The 20364-nt window shown below is 39.8% G+C and overlaps 1 long non-coding RNA gene across 1 annotated transcript in view; it reads left to right on the top strand.

Moving 5' to 3' along the window:
• Positions 1-7799, top strand: part of LOC143660299 (uncharacterized) — a 37905-nt gene extending 30106 nt beyond the window's left edge. The window contains exons 2-4 of the long non-coding RNA XR_013163926.1: positions 6525-6679; positions 7082-7187; positions 7701-7799. This is a non-coding gene — a long non-coding RNA (uncharacterized LOC143660299). The remainder of the gene's footprint in view (positions 1-6524; positions 6680-7081; positions 7188-7700) is intronic.
• Positions 7800-20364: the final 12565 nt, after the last annotated feature.

Genomic DNA, 20364 nt, shown 5'->3' with positions numbered 1-20364 from the left:
AATCTTGTAGAGAGGAACTTGAGACAGAAGATGAAGCAACTGTGTCAGGCCTGTCTGTGAGGGAAGATGGAGACTAATATTTATTGAGTACTTATTATGTGCTGGTGTCTTTACATATGTCATACCTTTAAATACAATGATCCCTTTGAACTTCCCCTTCCTCCTTTCTCCCAATCCCAGCTGTCCACTCACCAACCGTATCTCTTACTAAAGATGAAAATACTTAGATTCTTCAGGTCAAATGACTTGCCTCAGGTCACATGATTAATAAATAAGAGTGGGGAGAGTTGCATTCAGTGATATTTGGTTCTAATTCCTGGTCTTTCCCAAGGCCCCTGGCTCTCAGTTTCAGAATGAGTGTGACATCTTGAGTCAGTGACTTAACATCAGTGTATCCTTCTGTACGTGGGAACAGGAAGAGTTAGGCAACCCAGGAAAAGCAGCAGTGAGGTGATTTGTAAAGACAGATAGCTCTGGCTGGGTCAAGTTGAAGAGAATTATGTGGCATCCATTTAGTCCCTTTCAAATATAATGGGCAATTACCATCAGCCTTGTGTCTGTGACTCAGTCTTAGTGGTACGAAGAGAGTAAATTTCTTTGATAAGAAAATTCCAGGGCTCCTGTATGTTTCTTGGGTCAATACAGGAAGGTGTTTTGGTTTTTATTTTTCATTTTCCTTTGCCATAGTCCCTCTAAACTTTGTGTGATAAAGCACGGAAGTGGGCTTTGTGGTTTGCCCCACTGACTTGCATCTGCATTACACCTGATTGGGGTCAACAAAGGACTTCTTCCCACTGTGAGATCAGGAAGTCCTGTTCAGAGTCCAGATGGTCAGTGGGTCTCATGAGCTTCTCTCTTCAAGAGGATTTGGGGGTGCCTAGTTGGCTGAGTTCTACCTTTCCAGACCACCAAATTGGGCTTTGTCAAAGGAGGCTGGCTGTCTGAAAGCAGGGGAATAGAAGGGAGGGAGGATTAAGTGCTTCCCCAGGTGAGAAGTATCTCATGTTGTGAGAGATGGAGAACAGAGTGGACCATCGGAACCATGTACCTCAAGGACGGAGGCAGCCACAGAGCCAGAGGGATGGGACATACCAGAGTGTATATAACACAGAGTGCTGGAACTGACCTCATTGCTCGGCAAGGGCCCCGCTGCCCACAGTTGACAAAGAAGAAACGTGCATGTGAGAGCTGAAAGAGACCAAATCCAATTTCTTACTTTTAGAGATAGGAAAAGCTTTGATAAGGGGCTCCTCTCTCCTCCTCTACTTGTCACGTTCCACCCTCTAGATATTCATGTCAGGCCTTCTCCTTTCCCAGCTGGGACTCTGTGAGGTGAAGAGGAGGGTCTGGTTTCTGAGGGAGAGAGCCCAGGAGTCAGAGGGGGCTGGCGTGCACCCACAACTCCCTAAAATGGCATTCAGATCACTTCACCCCACTGCTTAAAATTCTCTAATTGGGTGCTTGATCTGTCTACAAAAAGAACTCTACATATTAATTGACTAAAAAAAAATGAGAAGTCTTAATTGTGCTTTATGTTTTAAAATGTAATACTAAACTTCTGTTCATAGAAGTAATTAAGGCACATCATTATTGTTGGTTAAAAATGCAAAGGGTAGGAAATATTTTCTTTTTAATAAATTCCTCATTCCAAGTAGTATTTTGGCCTCAGAAATTTATTTCCTATATATATATTTTAAATACCGCCTCTAGATTTGGACTGCTTGTTTATAGAAAAGAACAAATAGGACGGGGTTGTTAAAAAAAAAATCATATGGGTAAAGCTGAAGCTGGCAGTGATTTCATACCACAGTTGGAATAAAATCTAAATTTCTTACCATGTCAGCAAGTTCTTCATGAGGTCTGAGGGTGGGCCATGGCCAGGTCATCTCTCTGGTCTCCCCTACTCCTTTCCCCTCATCTATTCCTTTCCCCTCATCTACTCCTCTCCAGCCACATGTGTCTTCTTTCTGCGTCTGTAATGTGTCAACTTTGTTTCTTCCTTCAGCCCTTAAACTTGCAGTTCCCTTTGCCTGGGAAGTCCTGCTAAATCTTTGCATGGCTGGATCCTTGTGATTTAGTCCTCAAGGCTCTGTGTCCTTGTGTTCCTGACGACCGTGACTTTATTTGACTATGTAACAGGTATCACCAATGGTAAATATCTTGTTAATATATTAGTTACCTGGCTTATTATTTGTTACCTTTCTTGAAAAATGAGCTAACAGAGATTACAGACTGACTCACTTGCTGCTGCATCCCCAGTGCTGGGCCAATGCCTGCCACGGAGCAAGTATTCAGTGAAGAACAGGGGTCGTCTTGGCCCTGCAAGTTACCACCCGTGTGACCTTGCCCAGGTCATCTATTTTTATGTTCAATCAGGTTAAAAAGTTTATTTGTGAGGATGAATATGCACACACATATACATGCACACACAATGGCAGGCTCACAGAAGGTATTTAATAATAAGGGTTTTTTCCCCCCAAAAGGCCTAAAACAATATGGTAGGTGTGTGTTCATATGTGCGTGCGGTAGGCCTTGAATAAAAATGTCAATGGTATGAAAAAAGTTTTCCTATTTATTAAATTGTAGAACCAGATCTTTAGCCCAGGTCTCCTGAACCCCAGTTTGGGGTCTCTTGCATTTTCGATAATCTTCAGTGCCAAGCCTGCCTGTAGGGTGGGTTGGAGGAGAAAGGATTTGTAGGGGTGGGACATTTTGAGAAATTCACATAGGCTGGCTTTCTGGAGATCTTCCTTTCAGATGTGGTTCTGCCTCTGATTAGGTGAGTCACTGAGGAAGTCCTGGCTACTGGCCTCAGATCTCTCCACTGTGAAGTGGAGATGACAGTACCAGTCTTCCTCCTTGTCAGCCGACTCTAGTTTATCACCTGCTCTGCATCAGTCGGAAAGACACAGCTCTGTCTACATATTGTAAGTGAGCTAACTGGGGAGGTACACTGTAGACAGTTACTATCAAGAACAGTGCGAGTCTCCACCAACTAAATGAGGTCAGAGCAGAACAACCTGAGTTCAGAATTGGGCACTGTTTGTTACTGGAGGCCATTACAACCTTGAAGGCTTAATTGAATCTTTGGAGAAATACTTCACTGGTGGTCATCAGAATAAGATGGAATAAATTATATGTAGTCCTCATACTATATAATGGGCTTCATAAGATGTTAAGATTATTGCCCTCTCCTAAAGCAACTAAAGCTCACCCTCAAAAAATAGGTCTGTTCTATATTCCTGTCATTCTTTACACGTTACAGAAAATGTGAACAAGATAAACCCTCCTTACTTCCTATTCTTAACTACAATGTGGAAGTGTGAAAGAAGCATTGTACCTTAGGTGAAACTACTTGAGTTCATGCCTAGACTCTGCTTCTAGATAGCAGTATGGCCTTGAACAAGTTATAACCCCTCTAAACCTGTTTTTCTTTTATGTGAAATAGGGATATATACTTCCCTTATAGGGTTGTGTAAAATACGTAAATTGTAAAATGCAAAGTCCTATCTTAAAAGTAATGACACTGCTTTAATTGTGTGAACAGCCTATTTGATATAGGAATATTCCAAGCAATAGACTGTATACTTTCTCATATATGCAGAATTCCTTAAAGGTAAAATGAAAAATACTTAATCTTTCTGGTTTGTATTTTAATTTCCATACGATTTCTGGTTAGATGGCTCAGTGAGTATACTTGTTGATTAGTCTTCAGTTGGTCTGAATATTTCTCATATTTCTGCCAAAGTCTAAATTCAAACTGTTTTGTTTGTTTGTTTGATGAAAGCATCTGATTTATATATAAGAGTGGGGATCAGTAGATTCCAGGCATTTTTCAACACTGGATCTTAAGAAAAACATTAATTTCCAGAATTTGCCATTAAAAGTAGGTGCTTATTATATGATAAAGCTGAGAGCCTGGAATCTCTGAGATTTGGCAGTATTTTCAGAGAGGCTTTTCTTGACCATCTCCCTCATGCTGTTTAGCAACTTCTTGTTCATTTCCTTTATGGCCCTTATGACTGCTTAAAATTACTTGTTAAATTTATTTGTTTATTTGAATATTTCTCTCTTAACCTCTATTAAAGCATAAGGTTGGCGGGAACAGGTTCCTTACTCATTTCTGTATCACTGAAACCTAGCACAATTCCTGGCACATGGTGCTCAAAAAATATTTTTAATGAATTAATTAATGAGTGACTACAACTGCTGAACAAGAAACTAAAAAACAAAAAACAATTGGCAAGTTCTCACTCCAAGGATGATTTTTCCTTAGACCCAGGAGTAGATACACTTACGCATTTTGTACTCATCCAGTTGGAAAGAGTCAACCAACATGCTTTGGTTATGGTATCAGTGAGTTGCACTCAGGTGAAGGAACCCAGACAGGATAGCAGCCCCAGGTTCCCAAGATACTGTCCCAAATCCTGAATGGCAAAGATAGATTCAGCCTTCCTCCTCACTTGGACTGTGCTCAGCTGTAAAAACATTAACATGCTGGGTTTTTTTTTTTTTTCAATACAGCATGTCGCTTCTATAGTTTAACAGCCTGTGAAAGAAAGTTAACTATTTCCTCTTTGAGGGCAAGCTGCAGGAAGCCTGTTAACATCTCTGCCATCAAGATTGGAGGGCAGTGAGCTAGACTATCCAGTGACCAAACACCTCAGCCGTGGGGGCATCTCAGGCAACGACCATCACCTCTGCTGCCTCCAGAGGCTATGTGGCATGCAACCCATGGGACCATTGAAATTTTTCTCGAAGATTTGTGATTTATTTGATGCTATTAAGTTAATACTCAGTTTGCAGTTAATTTTGGTGATAACTTTTTATATTCATGCAAAATCCCTTCTTGAACAGAATGTATTCAAGGTAATGTTCAAAGAGCCTCCCTGAGTACTTATTGTGATATCATTCTGAATGAGAATGACTGATCTGAATAACTTTATACAGAAGTGTTGATTAGGGACCGAAGTTTGGTATTTTTATGTAAATTTCAGGTAAACCCTTTCTCTCTTTTATCTGACATTAACACAGTTGGACAATTTTTAAATTCTGGTGATTGTATTTTTAAATGCACAAAACAAAGTTCTAAGGCAAGTAGGTATTTCTCACCAAGCAAGACTCAAGTGTGACATAAGTATCACAGAAGGGGCCAGTCCACCTACATTTCTATGGATTTATTTTCTCAGAACTCTAGATCTGAGCTTTGTAATGTTGAATTCACAGTATCTACGTTGTCTGTCACCTCAGGCCATATTCTGTATTTCCTCACTTGAAATCCATCAAGGTTTGGATGATCACATCTCCACACTCAGTGGTCCTTTGGGCACCCCTTTGATTTTTTTGAAATAGGAGATGTTAGAAGTGGAAAAGGCCAGAGATACACATAATCCAGCAGTGCCCAAACTCTGTGTGTGTGTGTTTGCTGACTGTCCAAGTCAAAACACCTGGAGATCATTAAATACATATAGATCCTAAGACTCCAACTCCTAAAAATTCTTATGTAGAAGGATTGATGTTAGACTGGCATCTGTGTTTTTAAAAAATCTGATAAACAGTTGGGTTTGGGGACCAATTATCTGTCACTCAACACCTGATTTGATAGACAGCAAACCGAGACCCACAAAGGGCAGAGGAGATACACATAACACACAGCGAGCTAGTTACAAGCACAGAAACCCTCAGTCATTCTCATCTTGATTTCATCAACATTCTTTTATGATGACAACATAATAATAAATAACAACTTGTAACTACCCACCAATGCAGACCAGCTGTGTACCTGTTCTCAACTATCTACGGTGCCTTATATTATTAGCTGCTATTTCCCTCCTAAGAATGCTGATGAGATGCGCCTTCAGTGCTCCCCAGAATCACCATGCCTCACTGTACCTCCTTCTATACCCCAAAGCCCTTAATGACATTTCTGTGAGTTTCCCAGTGGGGATGTGAGTGGCTGAGTCAGGAGGCTGTTAGTACTTTCCACTGGGAAATTGAACTGAAGGGTTGCAGTGCCAATGATTTGGAGCAAGAAGATAACAGACATAATGAGAGGAGGGAAAGACATTTTAAAAAGAGCTTAAGCTAGTGGTTGTTCCTGAGTCTTGTAGCTTGTTGTGGAACTCCCAGAATTGATAAACTTTGACTCTTGTTTTAATCAGAAGCTGAGGCTTTCTTGGTTACTTTCAAGGGGGCTAATTCTCCGAGGTAAAATAATTTCTAGGTCCATTATAAACACCCCTCCCTCAATAATTTCAGCACTTTAGTAGGGAGATGTGTCATGATCTCATAAAAATGGAGCCTGGAAGTCCCCAAAGCATTTTCCTGATTGGGCTTCGGGGAGACACATGACTCCCTGAGCTGAATTTCCTAATAGGAAATGGAGAAAGTTTTTTGGGATAGCGTTTCCTTTGTGAATGTGGATAAGGAGATGTATGCACAAGGGGGAAGAGAAAATGTGCCTGTGTGCGTGTGTGTGTGCATCCACACGCATGCAACTGAACGTTGTCTTTCCCTTCTCTCAGGAATATGCACATGCGGCTCTCCTGGAGACAGCTTTCAGAGCTCTGGGATTTGGAGTACCTTCTCTCACCTGGGCTGATTTCTCTTTGAGGTCCTCATGTAACTCATTCTAGCTTTACTTGATCTCCAATTCTTAAGACATTTTCATTTCCTTTTGGTAAGTTATGTATTTTTCCTTACTATCAAAATAATCCATTTGTCCTGTAAAATCTTTAAACGTTCAAACACTAAAACTGAAGACAATTAAACTCTTACACTCAATTTGAACTATTGTTAGCTCTACTCATGTGTGGGTGTGTGAGTGTTGGTGTGCGTACATGCGTATGTATATTATTTTTGCTTATCAAAATATGATCACACTGGAAATATGACTTTTATTACTCTTTTCAATTAATATTAGTCTTTAAATGTCTTTTGATGTTCTTAAATATTTGGGGCAATGATTTTCACAGCTTCTTAGTTCTATATTGGATGTTCAGTCTTTTGATTTCTCCTCATAAATTATTAGAATACTTTTACGGTGGAAGAATCCACCTCCGTGTATGTTTTCATTCCTTAGGAAGAACTCCTCGTGGAGGAATTGCCGTGTCAGAGGGCACCATACTGTCCAACTGTCTTTGCAGTGATCCAGACGGGCCTCCAAGAAAGTTCCACCCCTGCACTGGGTGCGTTTCTACCAGCAAAGTATGACAGTGCCCCTTTACTACAGGCCTCTGCAGATGACACCTTACAATTGTCATAAAAGTGTCCATTGTAAAAGCAATGTAAAGATATGCTGTCCCTACTAATTATAAATACAAGGAAAGACCCACTTCCATTTTTGCCACTTGTCCCCAAATATCTAGTAATTTAAATGACTCCACTTATTAAACACTTTCTCACACTCTGCTAATTGTTGGGGCTGTGAACTGGATGAATAAATCACTCTCTAACCTCGAGAATTTCATTTATTAGAGTAGAGAGAGATAAGTATGTAACTAAGTTATATGAGGTGCTAAGGGCCCCGCATGTGATGGGTGCCCAGCAATTATTATTATTATTTTTTTGAAACATGACTAGATGAAAAAGAGGGTAGGGATTATGAAGGACGGAGTTGTTAATTTTTCCTGAGGGTAGTTAGGAGAGGCTTCCCTGTGGAGGTGACTTACCATTCATTCTTTCATCCATTCATTCTCCAGGTGTTTACAGAGCACTGGATACTCTTCTAAGCACTGAAGACACCACGTGGTACCCAAGGCCAGCAAAGTCCTTGACGTAAGGGACTGCCTAAAGCCAGAAGACAGACAATAAGCCAGAAAATAAAAAATAGCAGCATGCAATGTCAGGTAGTGATAGAGGTGGAAATGAAGTGTAGGGTAGGTGAAGGGTTTAGAGAGAGGCTTTGTAAGGGTGAGGTGCTTTTTGAACCTACTTAAAAGATAGATTGGGTTTTGTCTTGCTGAGATGAGAAAAACATGGGAAGGTGTAAGAATCTTAAGAAAGCTGCAGTGAATGGTGTGGTCTGTGAGCTGTGGAAAGCATGGCTGGGCTGGGGTGGGTAACACTGGAGAGGGGGACAATGGTGGGAGATTAGGGTGAAAAGGCTGGATGGTGAAGGACTCATACACATACCCTCCTTAGCTGATGGGCTAATCTGCCAAACTGGCTCTTTTTGGTGAGCAGTTGGAAGACAAAGAGGAACTTGGCTTAATTTCCGTACTCCAGGGTGTCACACACAGGGCTTTGAACAGGGCAGGTGCCATGTAAATATACATGCTGTTATCCTATGTTTTTCCATTGTGACTTCTCTCTCCTAGCCCTAAGTGTAGATCTAAAAACCCAAGCAATCGGTGGCATGTTTTGGACCTTCAAAAACAGGTGGGGTGGAAATAAGTGCAAGAGAAGGGTTGTCAGATGAAGTACAGGATGCTTAGTTAATTTGAATTTCAGGTATACAGGCAATTTTTTTTAATTGTAAGTTTCTCTCAAATATTGTATGGGGGCATACTTACACCAAAAAGAAAATTCATTGTTTATCTGCAATTTGAATTTAACTGGATGTTCCGTACTTCCATTTACTAAATCTGGGAACCCTATCAGGGGAGGATAGAACGCTGGAACTGGAGGCCTGCCCCATCTTTCAGGGATTCTGAGAGCAACTGAGAGAATGTTAGAGAATAGCACTAGTCCTATTTTGGTTTTATTTCTCCCCAAGCTGATTAAATCATTTGCTAGGTAGTTTGTTCCTTCCAAGAGGCCAGGAGAAGGGTTGCTAATGAATTTGCAACTAGAATAAAAAGGAAGCACTACACTTGAGATGCCTTCTGTAGAGGGGAGTAGGAGTGGAGTGCCCTCACCCCCATTCAGGTTATACCCTGGGGGATGGAGGAGCCTGGGGAACAAACAGCATGAAATTCACTTCTCTGGAATTTCATGTGGTTGAAGAGAGATTGGTACAGTGATTACGTCCAGTTGCCCCAGCACAGTCCTGGTTCACTACTATTGTCTGGTATAATTATGAATAGTGTCTTTCACTCTCAGAAATGTCCTGGGTTTATATGAGAAATGACCTGGTTATTCCGTGCTGTGGCCAGGGTCCCAGAGAATTGGGTTACACTTTGTTTGAACTGGGGACATCACATCACCTCATTGGGCCTCCCTGCATATGTTAAATGAAGGGGTACTGAGAGAAATTCTTAGCACTCTTCTTAGCTTTGACACTGCTTTTATGTATGTCTCTGGGCAAAGCTAATATGAAGGGTATGTTTGTTCACTTTCAGTTTGAAAACAATTGTGTATTCACTTTCTCTGTGTGCTCTGTTAGTTCTTACTGGCAGACTTATATTAGTTTCTAAAATTTTGAAGAGTAAAAAGTTAAAACTATTGCTCGTTCTTTGGGCTGTGAAGACCAAATGCTTGCTCATGCTTGAAATACATAAAATTTTAGGGAATAAAGAATCCCAAGTGAGCAGGCATGGTTACATTTGGCTAATTTGGGCAACTTTCTATAGTTTTAAAAAGAAATAATTTCACAAAATGATACTAGAATGTGGAGAAATTTCCACTTTTTTACCCCTCTCGTCACCAAACTAGCTTTATCTGAATCTTTCTAAACCTCTTTGTCATTATTTATATTAACTTGTTATGGTTTGTGAAACCAAAAGTATCTCTCTTTCATTTTTTAGTAACAGCTCTTAATATTTCTAGCCATCCTCCCCTTTCATTAAATATAGATTGACCTCATTTATTGTATTAGCTGTATGGTATTTCATAGTAGGGATGTACCAAAATCCTTTTTTTTTGTACCAAAATGCTTTTAACTAATCTCTTTTAATGGACGTTTAGGTTGTTTGCAGTAATCTGCTCTATAAGCTATGCCGTAGTGAGTACTTTGTAGTTATTACTAAATTGTTATTTTAAAAGGTTCTTCCAATTTGCACACTATATTAAGGGTACTTCCCTGGAACTTGAAGAGGAACTTTTTGTACAGATAAAAGAAGGTCTCAAGGCGCTAGTTCTTCCTGAAATTTAGCCCCTAAGTAGCCTGCTTTTTTTTTTGTTTTTTTTATGGTTTTTTTCCCCCTTTGGCAGTGTTTCCTTGACCTGTGCAATTGGATCAAACCTAGACCAAATTAAATCTTACTTATGTAGAAACTTGGTCTCCATGACCTTGTGTTTGTCTGGGGAGTGATTTATTGGGGTAGACTGCAGCCCTGCTATGAGGGAGCCTGATGGGAGAACACACTTATCCTTCCATCTATAGAAGCTGAATTAGACTTACCGGGATTAACTGGGACTGAAGGACTTGTTCATCTACTTTAATTATCCTTCCAATGAGAGCTTTTTCCCAGACTGGATTTTGGATCAAAAGAAGAATGGAAGCTGGATGGAGTGATAGAACAGCTCGGTTAAAGATCTTATAGAAAAGACGCTCAGAAGGGAAAGCTGTAGCTTAATGTGGATAGATAAGATGTTTTTCTTTTCTTTTCTGAAGCAGAGGACATATTTTAAAAAACAGTTGCATTTTTTAAACTTTGATTTGTCCTACCAGTGAAATTATTGCCCAGAGAAATCACATTAAAGGACAGAAAGAAAAAAAAAGAGTGGTTTTCTTTGCTCTAAAGCAAACCAGACTCTCTCGTACTCAAATGTGCACCCATAAAACCAAAGTTAGCTAAAGGATGAAATCTAAGAAAATTGAGGGAGTTGGTGAGCTGAAGACAAAGGCTGGACAAAATGGCCATTGTGCCATCATTGTGTTCTCTGCTTCCCTCTAGTGGTCATATGAGGGAGTTGGGTGTAAAACTGTCTCAAGGTCATCGTCACATAGCTAAATTGTAGGAGAGGGAGAGAAAGATGGCATTAGGGAGCCCTTAATACAGTTCGTCTTTGTCAACAGCCTGCCTAGTGATGAGGGAACAAATGTTCTGGCTTAGAAACCAGAGAAGAGCCAATCTTATGCTGCAACAGTTTGCCCAGTAATAGAAAGGAAAAACGATGGGAAACTGGGCACTCCACTTAGTTTAATGCAGCTTATGTATATTCAGAACCGACTCTGTGCCAGGCTTTGTGTCCGGCATCGATGATGCAGGGAGGTATTAAACATTCCCTTGCCCTTGGGGAGATCACAATTAAAGGGCGGGGCACAAGCAAATACCAAGTTAATGTTGTGGGTGGAATTTGACAAAATATCTGTTTTTGGTAGTAATTCTGAGGTTAGAATGAGATTACTCACTGAGGACTTTCATTTGTTCCAAAAAGGGAAAATGTTTCCTTGTGCTGGGAAGAGAAGACGGTATACAGAACGGATAAAGTTTTCTTTCTTCTCTCTCTTTTGTAAAACACCGAATTTAGGCTGCTGAGATGGCACAGCTATGACAGCTCAAAGTTTCAGTCTTGGTTTGAAGATGAAAGGCAGAGTGTCTACATGAGCTCTTTATTCCTCTGCAAAATAAATTCCTCTGTGAATAAGAGAAAAATGAAAGGTTCTCCTGAGGGAGACTGTCACACTGGATGGCGACAGTATCACATATGACCACTTGCCCCCCCCATACACACATGATTACCCATCTCTGTAGACTAGTACTGATGTTCCTTAAGGAATTTTTTTCTAAATTCTCGCCATTGTCAATATTAGGGAACCCTCTTTGTTTCAGGAAATGTCAGGTTTCCTAAGGAATCACTTCTTCCAGTTCCTCGCCAGCAACTTTTTGGATTATGTTTATTAAGAACTAATCTTCCACTATTTGTATTAACTAGGAAGCCAGAAAGACCATGAGGAAGAGGGTGAAATAAAACATACAGGGTCCCTTCTTCAGTATCCCTAGTAGCATTGATGTAAGATGTGTAGATTTAGAAAAGCCGTCCTCCTTATCTTAATCTGGAAATTATTGAAAGACCAAAGATCTTGGTTATTTTCTCATGGATGTTTTGTCTTTGCCTAGCTAATATACTTCCCCTGTCTTTTGGTATCAGAATTCTATTTTCTTTTGGCAGTCACCCCTTCTCATTCTTTAATTGTGTGGCTTTAGAGTTCAAACCATCCCTGATATGTGAAGCATGACTGGCCATTCAGAGTTTGACATCCTCAGGCTACTGTGTTGAGCTGTTCATGGAAGGGCACAAGATCTGAATTGTGCCAATCAGAGCAAATCGGACCTTTGTCGAAGCTATCGGGGAAAAGCATTCTGTTTCTCCTGGGGTAGTTAGAAGATGGGACTTAAGCAAGCTGCTGGCATCTTGCCACCACAGAGGGGCAGTTATCGAAGAGTGAAGGCGTGCTGGAGAAAAGTGGAAAAATTGACGTTGGGGTCCTAGTGATATTGTTTGAGCGTCTGGATACTGCCATGTCTGAAGCCTTCTTCTCTATTCATGGACTTTATAGTTATGTAAGTCAATCTATTTCTTTTGGCTTTTGCCCAAGTCAGTGGTTCTCAAAATTTGGTGTGCATTGAATCACTTGAACAGCCTGTTAAAATATACACATTGAGAACCATTGGCTTGGCTTGAACCTTCTTTGGTTTCTCTACTCATAAAAAAAAAAACTGTCCTGACATTTATCAAAATATATTTTCTAAATGGGGAAGAATCTTGGTCTTAGTAGAATTAATAGAATAATATAAAGGAACGTAACTAGTCAATAAACCCTTGGAAAAAAGACTTGGTTGTACCTCATGATTGCATGGGACCAATCTGACACTTTCATTAGTGGTTTTCCACTCAGCAACTACTCACTCTAGAGCCCTTTGAATGGTTAAAGCCAAGACTAATGGAATATATGACAAATGAACAAAAACAGCAGGGCTAATAGGTGTTATGTCAAGACTTAAAACCCGTGCATTGAGGAAATGCACATTTGTTCTCTCTGAGCCAGTCTGTCAAGCAAATGCTTTTCATGAAAACATCAAAGCCAAGCCATTTCATCTGCAAATTTCATTTTTTTGAATCCCTTAATCTACACTGTTGACATAAATTTCTGTCAAGTGCCTCAAACCATTGTATTAACAAATTTTGTTTTGTCAATCATGATTTAGCCTGCTCGCAAATGCGTTTGGTAATATCCCATTCCATCCTGCAGGAAGAATCCCTAACAGTCAACGCCTCAATCTTAATATGGAAAGCGAGGGGAAAAGTAAAAGCGGCATTGAACCTGCTCATTTAGCACATCCATCTGATGTCCTTGTGCATTTTAAATAGAGCCACATCATCTGAAGCTTTTCCTGGACAGTATAAACAAGCCACAGGGAGAGTAAGGATATTGCAGTTGGTGAAATCATGGTATTGCTGACGTTTTCCCGTGTGGTGTCTTATCTGCTAATCATAGCCTTTCCTTTCTTACCTCTTGGTCTTCTCACTGTGGCTGGTCACGGTGGCTTTTATGAAAGCATGACCATTCACAAGTCTCCCTAATCAAAAATGCAGGAAGAATTTCTGAACTATATAGGTTTTAGTGTCTTCAGATTTCATTGTGTCTTCACTTTCAACCATTGTCATTAAAGTCAGGGGAGGTCACTGCTGTTTTCCAGAGATGGTTGTTTCTGCTTGAGAGAAAGCTGTGGTAGGTGATCTCAAGCTTGAGATACCTGTTTTCTGCCTGGCTTATCCTCTGAAATCTTGGTGATGGGATGACAAGAAGAGGAGAGGGTGTTACTGAATCTTCTGATAGCTTTTGCCTTGTGAAGTTGTAAGGCTTTCTTTAGATACTTCAAAAAAGAACAATCATAAACCGATATCACCAATGGAGAATGGCAAATGCCAATGTATCCTGCAGGGAACTGAACACCTTCTTGTTCTGCAGAGAAGAATGAAGGGTCTACTGCATGCAATATTGGGCAACCTGAATTCGAGTCCTGATATCATCTCTTAATAACTCTTTGACCTTGAGCAAGTCACTTGACATCTCTGGCCCTTTCCTCACCTGTACAATGGCAGTAATAAAACTATTTGCCCTACAGACCTTCTGAGCTTCAGGGAAGGTCAAAGGTGATAAGCTATAAGCCTAAGTCTTAGGGGGGTTGTCAAATGCTAAATAGATATAAGACTGCATTGGACATTGTTTTGGAAGTGCTGTTTCTTCCATCTTAGCTATATTAAAGGAGGCATTGGGTTCCTCTCTGTTGTATAAGCCAGTGTCTGAGGTGTGATGAAATTTGAGAGCCTAGTGCAAATATGTCCTGTGTTGACCTTCCATATGGCCTAAAAACTTACTCTCTTAAAAGAGAGTCTGGCCTGTGAAGGAGAAGGGGCCACATATAAAGTGTGTTGGAAAAAAGTTAGCATATTGGTGTTCTTATTTGTAGTGCATTGGTTTCTTCCGTGAGTGACACTGGAAAGAGAGGTAGGCTGGTCTAATGTAGGAATAGCTGAGACCTGGAATTCAGAAGTCTGTCATTGAAGAGAATGCAGGTGAATTCCCCAGGTGTCTGGGAGGTAGTAATACACACTAAGGCTTACTTTTTTTTTTTTTTATTAATTAATGGAAAAAAAGAAATTAACCCAACATTTAGAAATCATACCATTCTACATATGCAATCAGTAATTCTTAACATCATCACATAGATGCATGATCATCGTTTCTTAGTACATTTGCATCGGTTTAGAAGAACTAGCAACACAACAGAAAAAGATATAGAATGTTAATAAAGAGAAAAAAAATAAAAGTAATAATAATAGTAAAAAAAAAAAAAACCTATAGCTCAGATACAGCTTCATTCAGTGTTTTAACATGATTACTTTACAATTAGGTATTATTGTGCTGTCCATTTTTGAGTTTTTGTATCTAGTCCTGTTGCACAGTCTGTATCCCTTCAGCTCCAATTACCCATTATCTTACCCTGTTTCTAACTCCTGCTGGACTCTGTTACCAATGACATATTCCAAGTTTATTCTCGAATGTCGGTTCACATCAGTGGGACCATACAGTATTTGTCCTTTAGTTTTTGACTAGACTGACTCAGCATAATGTTCTCTAGGTCCATCCATGTTATTACATGCTTCATAAGTTTATCCTGTCTTAAAGCTGCATAATATTCCATCGTATGTATATACCACAGTTTGTTTAGCCACTCTTCTATTGATGGACATTTTGGCTGTTTCCATATCTTTGCAATTGTAAATGACACTGCTATAAACATTGGTGTGCAAATGTCCGTTTGTGTCTTTGCCCTTAAGTCCTTTGAGTAGATACCCAGCAATGGTATTGCTGGGTCATATGGCAATTCTATATTCAGCTTTTTGAGGAACCGCCCAACTGCCTTCCACAGTGGTTGCACCATTTGACATTCCCACCAACAGTGGATAAGTGTGCCTCTTTCTCCGCATCCTCTCCAGCACTTGTCATTTTCTGTTTTGTTGATAATGGCCATTCTGGTGGGTGTGAGATGATATCTCATTGTGGTTTTGATTTGCATTTCTCTAATGGCCAGGGACATTGAACATCTCTTCATGTGCCTTTTGGCCATTTGTATTTCCTCTTCTGGCAGGTGTCTGTTCAAGTCTTTTTCCCATTTTGTAATTGGGTTGGCTGTCTTTTTGTTGTTGAGTTGAACAATCTCTTTATAAATTCTGGATACTAGACCTTCATGTGATATGTCATTTCCAAATATTGTCTCCCATTGTGTAGGCTGTCTTTCTACTTTCTTGATGAAGTTCTTTGATGCACAAAAGTGTTTAATTTTGAGGAGCTCCCATTTATTTATTTCCTTCTTCAGTGCCCTTGCTTTAGGTTTAAGATCCATAAAACCGCCTCCAAATTGTAAGTTTCATAAGATATCTCCCTACATTTTCCTCTAACTGTTTTATGGTCTTAGACCTAATGTTTAGATCTTTGATCCATTTTGAGTTAACTTTTGTATAGGGTGTGAGATATGGGTCTTCTTTCATTCTTTTGCATATGGATATCCAGTTCTCTAGGCACCATTTAATTGAAGAGACTGTTCTGTCCCAGGTGAGTTGGCTTGACTGTCTTATCAAAGATCAAATGTCCATAGATGAGAGGGTCTATATCTGAGCACTCTATTCGATTCCATTGGTCGATATATCTATCTTTATGCCAATACCATGCTGTTTTGACCACTGTGGCTTCATAATATGCCTTAAAGTCAGGCAGCGCGAGACCTCCAGCTTCGTTTTTTTTCCTCAAGATGTTTTTAGCAATTCGGGGCACCCTGCCCTTCCAGATAAATTTGCTTATTGGTTTTTCTATTTCTGAAAAATAAGTTGTTGGGATTTTGATTGGTATTGCATTGAATCTGTAAATCAATTTAGGTAGGATTGACATCTTAACTATATTTAGTCTTCCAATCCATGAACACGGTATGCCCTTCCATCTATTTAGGTCTTCTGTGATTTCTTTTAGCAGTTTTTTGTAGTTTTCTTTATATAGGTTTTTTGTCTCTTTAGTTAAATTTATTCCTAGGTATTTTATTCTTTTAGTTGCAATTGTAAATGGGATTTGTTTCTTGATTTCTCCCTCAGCTTGTTCATTACTAGTGTATAGAAATGCTACAGATTTTTGAATGTTGATCTTGTAACCTGCTACTTTGCTGTACTCATTTATTAGCTCTAGTAGTTTTGTTGTGGATTTTTCCGGGTTTTTGACATATAGTATCATATCATCTGCAAACAGTGATAGTTTTACTTCTTCCTTTCCAATTCTGATGCCTTGTATTTCTTTTTCTTGTCTAATTGCTCTGGCTAGAACCTCCAACACAATGTTGAATAATAGTGGTGATAGTGAACATCCTTGTCTTGTTCCTGATCTTAGGGGGAAAGTTTTCAATTTTTCCCCATTGAGGATGATATTAGCTGTGGGTTTTTCATATATTCCCTCTATCATTTTAAGGAAGTTCCCTTGTATTCCTATCTTTTGAAGTGTTTTCAACAGGAAAGGATGTTGAATCTTGTCAAATGCCTTCTCTGCATCAATTGAGATGATCATGTGAATTTTCTGCTTTGATTTGTTGATATGGTGTATTACATTAATTGATTTTCTTATGTTGAACCATCCTTGCATACCTGGGATGAATCCTACTTGGTCATGATGTATAATTCTTTTAATGTGTTGTTGGATACGATTTGTTAGAATTTTATTGAGGATTTTTGCATCTATATTCATTAGAGAGATTGGCCTGTAGTTTTCTTTTTTTGTAATATCTTTGCCTGGTTTTGGTATGAGGGTGATGTTGGCTTCATAGAATGAATTAGGTAGTTTTCCCTCCACTTCAATTTTTTTGAAGAGTTTGAGGAGAGTTGGTACTAATTCTTTCTGGAATGTTTGGTAGAATTCACATGTGAAGCCATCTGGTCCTGGACTTTTCTTTTTAGGAAGCTTTTGAATGACTAATTCAATTTCTTTACTTGTGATTGGTTTGTTGAGGTCATCTATGTCTTCTTGAGTCAAAGTTGGTTGTTCATGTCTTTCCAGGAACCCGTCCATTTCATCTAAATTGTTGTATTTATTGGCGTAAAGTTGTTCATAGTATCCTGTTATTACCTCCTTTATTTCTGTGAGGTCAGTAGTTATGTCACCTCTTCCATTTCTGATCTCATTTATTTGCATCCTCTCTCTTCTTCTTTTTGTCAATCTTGCTAAGGGCCCATCGATCTTATTGATTTTCTCATAGAACCAACTTCTGGTCTTATTGATTTTCTCTATTGTTTTCATATTTTCAATTTCATTTATTTCTGCTCTAATCTTTGTTATTTCTTTCCTTTTGCTTGCTTTGGGATTAGTTTGCTGTTCTTTCTCCAGTTCTTCCAAGTGGACAGTTAATTCCTGCATTTTTGCCTTTTCTTCTTTTCTGATATAGGCATTTAGGGCAATAAATTTCCCTCTTAGCACTGCCTTTGCTGCATCCCATAAGTTTTGATATGTTGTGTTTTCATTTTCATTCGCCTCGAGGTATTTACTAATTTCTCTTGCAATTTCTTCTTTGACCCACTTGTTGTTTAAGAGTGTGTTGTTGAGCCTCCACGTATTTGTGAATTTTCTGGCACTCCGCCTATTATTGATTTCCAACTTCATTCCTTTATGATCCGAGAAAGTGTTGTGTATGATTTCAATCTTTTTAAATTTGTTAAGACTTGCTTTGTGACCCAGCATATGGTCTATCTTTGAGAATGATCCATGAGCACTTGAGAAAAAGGTGTATCCTGCTGTTGTGGGATGTAATGTCCTATAAATGTCTGTTAAGTCTAGCTCATTTATAGTAATATTCAGATTCTCTATTTCTTTATTGATCCTCTGTCTAGATGTTCTGTCCATTGATGAGAGTGGTGAATTGAAGTCTCCAACTATTATGGTATATGTGTCTATTTCCCTTTTCAGTGTTTGCAGTGCATTCCTCACATATTTTGGGGCATTCTGGTTCGGTGCGTAGATATTTATGATTGTTCTGTCTTCTTGTTTAATTGTTCCTTTTATTAGTATATAGTGTCCTTCTTTGTCTCTTTTAACTGTTTTACATTTGAAGTCTAATTTGTTGGATATTAATATAGCCACTCCTGCTCTTTTCTGGTTGTTATTTGCATGAAATATCTTTTCCCAACCTTTCACTTTCAACCTATGTTTATCTTTGGGTCTAAGATGTGTTTCCTGTAGACAGCATATAGAAGGATCCTGTTTTTTAATCCATTCTGCCAATCTATGTCTTTTGATTGGGCAATTCAGTCCATTAACATTTAGTGTTATTACTGTTTGGATAATATTTTCCTCTACCATTTTGCCTTTTGTATTATATATATCATATCTGACTTTCCTTCTTTCTACACTCTTCTCCATGCCTCTCTCTTCTGTCTTTTTGTATATGACTCTAGTGCTCCCTTTAGTATTTCTTGCAGAGCTGGTCTCTTGGTCACAAATTCTCTCAGTGACTTTTTGTCTGAGAATGTTTTAATTTCTCCCTCATTTTTGAAGGACAATTTTGCTGGATATAGGAGTCTTGGTTGGCAGTTTTTCTCTTTTAGTAATTTAAATATATCATCCCACTGTCTTCTAGCTTCCATGGTTTCTGCTGAGAAATCTACACATAGTCTTATTGGATTTCCCTTGTATGTGATGGATTGTTTTTCTCTTGCCGCTTTCAAGATCCTCTCTTTCTCTTTGACCTCTGACATTCTAACTAGTAAGTGTCTTGGAGAACACCTATTTGGGTCTAATCTCTTTGGGGTGCACTACACTTCTTGGATCTGTAATTTTAAGTCTTTCATAAGAGTTGGGAAATTTTCAGTGATAATTTCTTCCATTAGTTTTTCTCCTCCTTTTCTCTTCTCTTCTCCTTCTGGGACACCCACAACACGTATATTTGTGCGGTTCATATTGTCCTTGAGTTCCCTGATACCCTGTTCAAATTTTTCCATTCTTTTCCCGATAGTTTCTGTTTGTTTTTGGAATTCAGATGTCCCATCCTCCAAATCACTAATTCTATCTTCTGTCTCTTTAAATCTATCATTGTAGGTATCCATTGTTTTTTCCATCTTTTCTACTTTATCCTTCACTTCCATAAGTTCTGTGATTCGTTTTTTCAGTTTTTCTATTTCTTCTTTTTGTTCAGCCCATGTCTTCTTCATGTCCTCCCTCAATTTATCGATTTCGTTTTTGAAGAGGTTTTCCATTTCTGTTCGTATATTCAGCATTAGTTGTCTCAGCTCCTGTATCTCATTTGAACTATTGGTTTGTTCCTTTGACTGGGCCATATTTTCAATTTTCTGAACGTGATCCATTATCTTCTGCTGGCGTCTGGGCATTTAGTCGGATTTCCCTGGGTGTTGGACCCAGGTTGAAAGATTTTTCTGTGAGATCTCTGGGTTCTGTTTTTCTTATCCTGCCCAGTAGGTGGTGCTCATGGCACACATTTGTCTGCGGGTCCCACCAGTAAAAGATGCTGTGGGTCCTTTAACTTTGGAAAACTCTCGCCGTGGGGGAGGTTCACCAGCCGAAGCGGCTTGGAAGAGTGCCAGCCAGCCCGGGACCCCAAACGCGGGGAGGGTCGCTGGCTGCCGCAGCCCGGGAGAGTGCCCATCCGAATTTCCTAGTTGGCCTGGGGCTCCAAGCGTGGCGGGAGGGCGCCAGCCGCCGTGGCCCGGGAGAGTGCACCGTTCCCAGCCGGACTGGGGAGTCACGTGTTTGGAAGGGACCCCCCCAGTCACCGTTCTCCATGGCCTGGGGATTTCCGATCCAATTCTCTCAGTTGGTCCGGGGGGCTGCGCGTGTTGGGGGCGCCAGCCGCCGTGGCTTGAAGGGGCCGCCTGCCCAATTCTGCCAGCTGGCCCAGGAAGGAGGAGGGGAGGGACTCTGGCCACTTGCCACCCCACCCAGGGAAGCCCGCGCCCCTCAGCGATCTCACCGGAGCGGGTTCTCCCAGC

This window comes from Tamandua tetradactyla, chromosome 16 (genome assembly GCF_023851605.1).
Source record: "Tamandua tetradactyla isolate mTamTet1 chromosome 16, mTamTet1.pri, whole genome shotgun sequence".
NCBI lineage: Eukaryota > Metazoa > Chordata > Mammalia > Pilosa > Myrmecophagidae > Tamandua > Tamandua tetradactyla.
Note: the sequence above shows the minus strand (reverse complement) of the source record. Positions and strands in the feature narration are given on the sequence as shown.